The 6101-nt window shown below is 50.5% G+C and overlaps 1 non-coding gene across 1 annotated transcript; it reads right to left on the bottom strand.

The window, feature by feature from the left end:
* Nucleotides 1–680: 680 nt before the first annotated feature.
* Nucleotides 681–784, bottom strand: LOC132212859 (U6 spliceosomal RNA). The gene has a single exon (XR_009447805.1). It is a non-coding gene; the product is annotated as a U6 spliceosomal RNA (small nuclear RNA).
* Nucleotides 785–6101: the final 5317 nt, after the last annotated feature.

Below are 6101 nucleotides of genomic sequence, written 5' to 3' on the forward strand. Positions count from 1 at the left end.
TTTAGATGGAGGGGCAAGAAAAGAGAGCAGCACACCATGACAATCAAGGGAAGCTCGAACTCTTGTTTTGTTTGGAACTTAAGCAGGAGAGTTCACACTCTCCTGGTATTTGAGCGAATAATGTAACATATCTGTATCAGTCTGTATTCTTAGTTGTATATTCACAGAGGATCTAAGGCACAGCATATGATTGCTTAGTTATAACTCCTAGTGGGGGGGACTGTCCAAGAATTTCTATATTAAAATATATAAAGATAGATACTTTTTTTAAAAATATATATTTTATTGATTTTTTACAGAGAGGAAGGGAGAGAGATAGAGAGTCAGAAACATCGATGAGAGAGAAACATCGATCAGCTGCCTCCTGCACACCTCCTACTGGGGATGTGCCCGCAACCCAGGTACATGCCCTTGACCGGAATCGAACCTGGGACCCTTCAGTCTGCAGGCCGACGCCCTATCCACTGAGCCAAACCGGTTTTGGCAAGATAGATACCTTTTTTAAAAAATTTGATTTTATAGAGAGAGGAAGGAGAGAGAGACAGAGAGAGAGAGAAACATTGATTTGTTGTTCCATTTGCTTATGCATTGATTCATGTATGTGCCCTGACGGGGGATCAAACCTGCAACCTAGCGAATTGGGAGGATGCTCTAACCAACTGAGCTATACATACTTTTTAAAAAATATAGAATAATTCATGAATTTATGTGTTATCCTTGTGCAGTGGCCATGCTAATCTTCTTGTATCATTCCAGTTTTAGTATATGTGCTGCCCATGAGGGCAGGAAATATATATTCTTATATTATACATTTATTTTACTTACCCCTTTACATGTGACATTTCATGGTTTAATATTATGAAATTGTGATGTAAGTTGGTCATAGTATCTATGAATGCTAAAGATGGTGTTGAAAAATATTTATTACCAGAGGCCTGGTGCATAAAAATTCGTGCACTTGGGGAGGGGGGGTGGTGTCCCTCAGTCCAGCCTGCACCCACTCGCAGTCTTGGAGCCCTTGGGGGATGTTCACCTGCCAGCTTAGGCCTGCTCCCAGGGGGATCGAGCCTAAGCTGGCAGTCAGACATCCCTCTAGCAGCCCAGGAGCCCTTGGGGGATGTCCGACTGCTGCAGAGGCAGGAGAAGCTCCCGCCACCTCTGCTGTGCTCAAAGCTGTCAGCCTGGCTTGTGGCTGAGTGGAACTTCCCCTGTGGAAGCCCACTGACCACCAGGGGCAGCTCCTGCATTGAGCGTCTGCCCCTTGGTGGTCAGTGCGTGTCATAGTGACCAGTTGTTCCCTGTCATTCTGCTGTTAGGATCAATTTGCATATTACCCTTTTATTATATAGGACTAGAGGCCCGGAGCACAAAAATTTGTGCACTCGGGGGGAAGGGGGGACCCCTCAGCCTGGCCTGTGCCCTCTCGCAGTCTGGGACCCCTCGGGAGATAACGCCCTGCTGACTTAGGCCTGCTCCCAGGTGGCAGAGGGCAGGCCCAACCCTAGGTGCAGCCCCTGGTCGGGCAGAGAGCAGGGCCGATTGGGGAGTTGGGGCACCAGCCCCTGTCATGCACAGAGCAGGGCGGATTGGGAGGTTTCGATGCCACCCTCAGTCACGCTCAGGGTAGGGCCGATTGGGGGGTTGGGGCACCGCCCCCTGTCACACTCAAGGCAGGGTCGATGGGGAGGTTGCGGCACCACCCCGTCACGCATAGAGCAGGGCCCATCAGGAGGGTTGGGGCTCTGTACCCTGTCACGCACAGAGCAGGGCCCATCAGGGGGTTGAGGAGCTCCCCCCTGTCACTCACAGAGTAGGGCCGATAGGGGAGTTGGGGCACCGCCCCCTGTCACACACAGAGCAGGGCAGATCAGGGGGTTGGAGCGCCACCCTCTATCACCCACAGAGCAGGGCCGATCAGGGGGTTGGGGTGCCACCACTCTCACACTCAGGGCAGGGCTGATGGGGAGGTTATGGCTCTACCCTATCACACACAGAGCAGGGCCCGTGGGGGGGGGGGTTGGGGCGCCGCACCCTGTCACACACAGAGCTGCAGGGCGATCAGGGGGTTTGGGCACTGCCCCATGTCATGCTGATCCCAGTGCCGGGAGGCCTCGTGGCTCCGCTGATCCTGGTGCTGGGAGGCATATTACCCTTTTACTATATAGGGTAGAGACCTGGTGCACGGGTGGGTGCTGGCTGGTTTTCCCTGAAGGGTGTCCTGGATCAGGGTGGGGGTCCTCACTGGGATGCCTGGCCAGCCTGGGTGAGGGGATGATGGCTGTTTGCAGCTGGTCACCCACCCTTCAGGGTGGGGGTCCCCACTGGGGTGCCTGGCCAGCCTGGGTGAGGGGATGATCACTGTTTGCAGCTGGTCACACACCCTTCAGGATGGGGGTCCCCACTGGGGTGCCTGGCCAGTCTGGGTGAGGGGCTGAGGGCTGTTTTCAGGCTGGGGGTGACTAAGGCTCCCAACTACTCCTTTTTTCCTTTCTTTTTTTTAAATTCTGGGCCAGCTTTAGCTTTGAGGCTTGGCTCCAGCTCTTAGGCCTCCGCTGCTGAAAGTAGGTTTCTGGCCTTTGCTTACAATGTTGCGATCCTGCTGGCTGAAGCCCGGGACTAAAGCAGGTTTCTGGGGTTTTGTTTAGCTTCTATATTTGTAACATAGTTGCTTAGAGTTGCAGCTCAGAGGCCTGCAGCGGCAGGCGGGGAACGTTGGAGTCCTCCGTCACTGAAGCAAGCAAGCCTCATGTTAGTTTCAAGCTGCCTGGCTGCCGGCCGCCATCTTGGCTGGCAGTTAATTTGCATATCTCGCTGATTAGCCAATGGGAAGGGTAGCGGTCGTACGCCAATTACCATGTTTCTATTTTATTAGATAGGATAAGCGGCCTTGGGTTACATAAAGTGCCATCACACTAAGTGCTTGATTAATAGTAGCTATTGTTAAGGCTGCTATCACTCTTGTCACCTTCAGGCACAATTTAGTTGAAGACCCTGAAAACCGGTCCAGCTGTGAGTCAGCCCAGAGCCAGTTCCCCTGGGGTGGGTGGTGCTGAGTGACAAAAGCTTGGGTCCTGAGAAACCACAGCTCTGACACCACCATCCCTGCCCCAGAACAAGATGTCTCCAGAGAAAGAGACTTTCTCTTGAGCCCTGGATGCCCCGGGTGAACTCCCTTGCTAGGTGCACTGGCACGGCTTCCAAAGAGCACAGTAGCATCCAGGGATTTCCCCCCAGCCCCAGCCGGGAGAGGCTGGGCCAGACCTGGCTCAAAGCCACTAATCACTCTGGAGCTGACATCAGCGTGTAGGCCAGGAGGGAAGGGGTGGGGCTGGCCTGGGAGCATGGGCATCTGGCTCTCCGTGGAAGGGAGGAGATGAGAGAAGAGGGAAGGAGGGGGAGGAGGAAGGAAGAAGGCTGTGGGGAACTGAGCCCTCAGAAGTCTGACTCAGGCCAGTCCTCGGACAGCTGTAGGGAAAGGGAAGGGAATACCGAGTTACCTCCCAGCTTGAAACTTTTTTAAAATTGATTTTTATGGAGAGAGAGGAAGGGAGAGAGAGAAACATCAAGTTTTGTTGTTCCACCTATTCATGCACTCATTGGTTGACTCTTGCATGTGCCCTGCCAGTCAAACCCTCAACCTTGGCACAACTGCAGGACACTCTAACCAACTGAACTACCCGGCCATGATCCAGTTTGAAACTTAACATTTTTTTAAAAAATATATTTTATTGATTTTTCACAGAGAGGAAGGGAGAGAGATAGAGAGTTAGAAACATCGATGAGAGAGAAACATCGATCAGCTGCCTCCTGCACACCTCCCACTGGGGATGTGCCCGAAACCCAGGTACATGCCCTTGACCGGAATCGAACCTGGGACCTTTCAGTCCACAGGCCGACGCTCTATCCACTGAGCCAAACCGGTTTCGGCTGAAACTTAACATTTAAGACCCTTGCCTACTTCTTCATTCTCACCTCAAGCCATTCCCTGCTCTCGCGTGACCCTCCCACTGAACTACTTACAGATCCCTCCAAAGGCCAGGCTAATCCAGGCCCATGTGCTTTTGGGTATACAGTTGTCTGCCTGAATTGCCTTCCCTGGCTCATCTAGCTTACCCTGAAAATAGCACCTTCTCGAGGTATTCTCCAATTTAGGCATAATTTCTCTGGTCTATGTGCTAAAATCTATAGGTGTCTGAAGTAGACTAAAATGGTCGTTTATCAATTCAGTACAGTGTTTTCAAACTTTAGTGTGCATCAGAATCCCCCAGAAGGCTTGTTTAGAGATGAATTACTGGGCTCCATTCTAATTCTGATTCTAACTCTAATTCTTGTTGGAGCGTGGGGCAAGAATTTTCACTTCCAACAAGTTGCCAGGCTTTCTTGTTGCTGCTGGTCCAAGGATGACACTTGGAGTACCACAGGTTTAGTGCAAGAAATGATCACTCCTGGATATGATCAATGCTTATTTACTAATTCATTCAATGAATGTCTACTGTATACCAGACACAGATCAAACGTTGAGTATTCAACATAAGTAAAGCAGTCATAGTGTGGTAGACAGACAGACATGAGCAGAGCAAGGGCGATGAGCCAGGTACAGAAAGTCACCACAGCAGAGAGTTCCAGGCGCCTGGCAAAGGGCAAAACTAGGAACACAAGGACTCACCCTCAGGGTGACTTTTCCTCTTAGCATAGCGCTGGTCATATGATTTAAGCCCCCTGACCTTTCATATAGATAGTTGTGCAGTTAGGACCCTCCCCTGACCTCTCCTCCCCTGGCACATTGCTAGTTTAGACCCTCTTAGAGGAAGAACAAGGGGCTGGAGAATAGTCTCATATCACTCCCGTGCAAGCCCTTGCATGACCACTCCCTTAAGAACTGGGCCCTTAGGAAAATGACTCACATCAAATAATTTTAGGAAAAAGGCCTTGAGTCTGCTGACCATGAAGACAGAGTTTTGGTCAAACTAGAGATGACACCTCGGTCTCAGTTGTATTTCAGCTCCAGGCCCAGAAAAGCAGATGGAGTGATGCATTGGCTGACATCAGGACCAGATTCAGTGACTGATAAATAAACCCCTACCCATTGCACGGATCAATCAGTAGAAAGCATGACCCTGAAAGGACACACCTGGGAAGCTGATGAATGTTTTATTGAGATCCTTCCCTGAGACCTCCTCTAAAATTCCTGCCCTTAGAAAAAAGATAGAACCCTCGAGAGAAAGAAAGCCAGCTTAGGCTCCCCCTGGAGCATGCCCGCTCCTTCCTTCCCACTTCATCAGGTGTGTATGTTTGCTCTCTTTCTCCTAAGTTCTAAGGGTCACAGCAAGACGTGCAAACAGGGGAGTAGCAGGCAATGGCAGCTTGTCTTAGGCTAACCCATGAACCTGTCTCCAAGGGCCCCTTGTCTCTGACTTTTCAGTGAGCTCACAGCAGCCCTGCCTTTGTGGCTCACTTCTGTCCTATAATATTTCTAGAGAACCAAAGCAGAGCACCGCCAGGCTCTCCTGTTGCTTCTTCTGTCTTCTGCTTTAATATGCGTACTCCCAATATCACCAGGACTAGCATTGTGAGATCTTTCCTGCAGGAAGTCAAAAACCCACACACTACAGCCTGGCCTGAGGCTCAGTCCCTTTCTGGTGACAAATAGGACCTATCCCCATGGAGCTTTCTGTCAATTGGGGTAGACAAATATTAAGCAAAAAAAATACTCATCTATAATAATAAAAGCATAGCCCTAACCGGTTTGGCTCAGTGGATAGAGCGTTGGCCTGCAGACTGAAGGGTCCCAGGTTCGATTCCAGTCAAGGGCATGTACCTTGGTTGCAGGCACATCCCCAGTGGGGGGTGTGCAGGAGGCAGCTGATCGATGTTTCTCTCTCATCGATGTTTCTAACTCTCTACCCCTCTCCCTTCCTTTCTGTAAAAAATCAATAAAATATATTAAAAAATATTTTTTAAAAAAGGCATAATATGCTAATTAGAGGGATGACCTTCCGAGAGGAAGCCAGGACTGCGAGGGAAGCCCGGGTCCTGGGGGGCCAGAGGGAAGCCGGTGCCAGCAGCCAGGGGAGGAAGGCCTACTCTTTTTTTTTTTTTTT

This window comes from Myotis daubentonii, chromosome 11, assembly GCF_963259705.1.
Source record: "Myotis daubentonii chromosome 11, mMyoDau2.1, whole genome shotgun sequence".
Lineage (NCBI taxonomy): Eukaryota > Metazoa > Chordata > Mammalia > Chiroptera > Vespertilionidae > Myotis > Myotis daubentonii.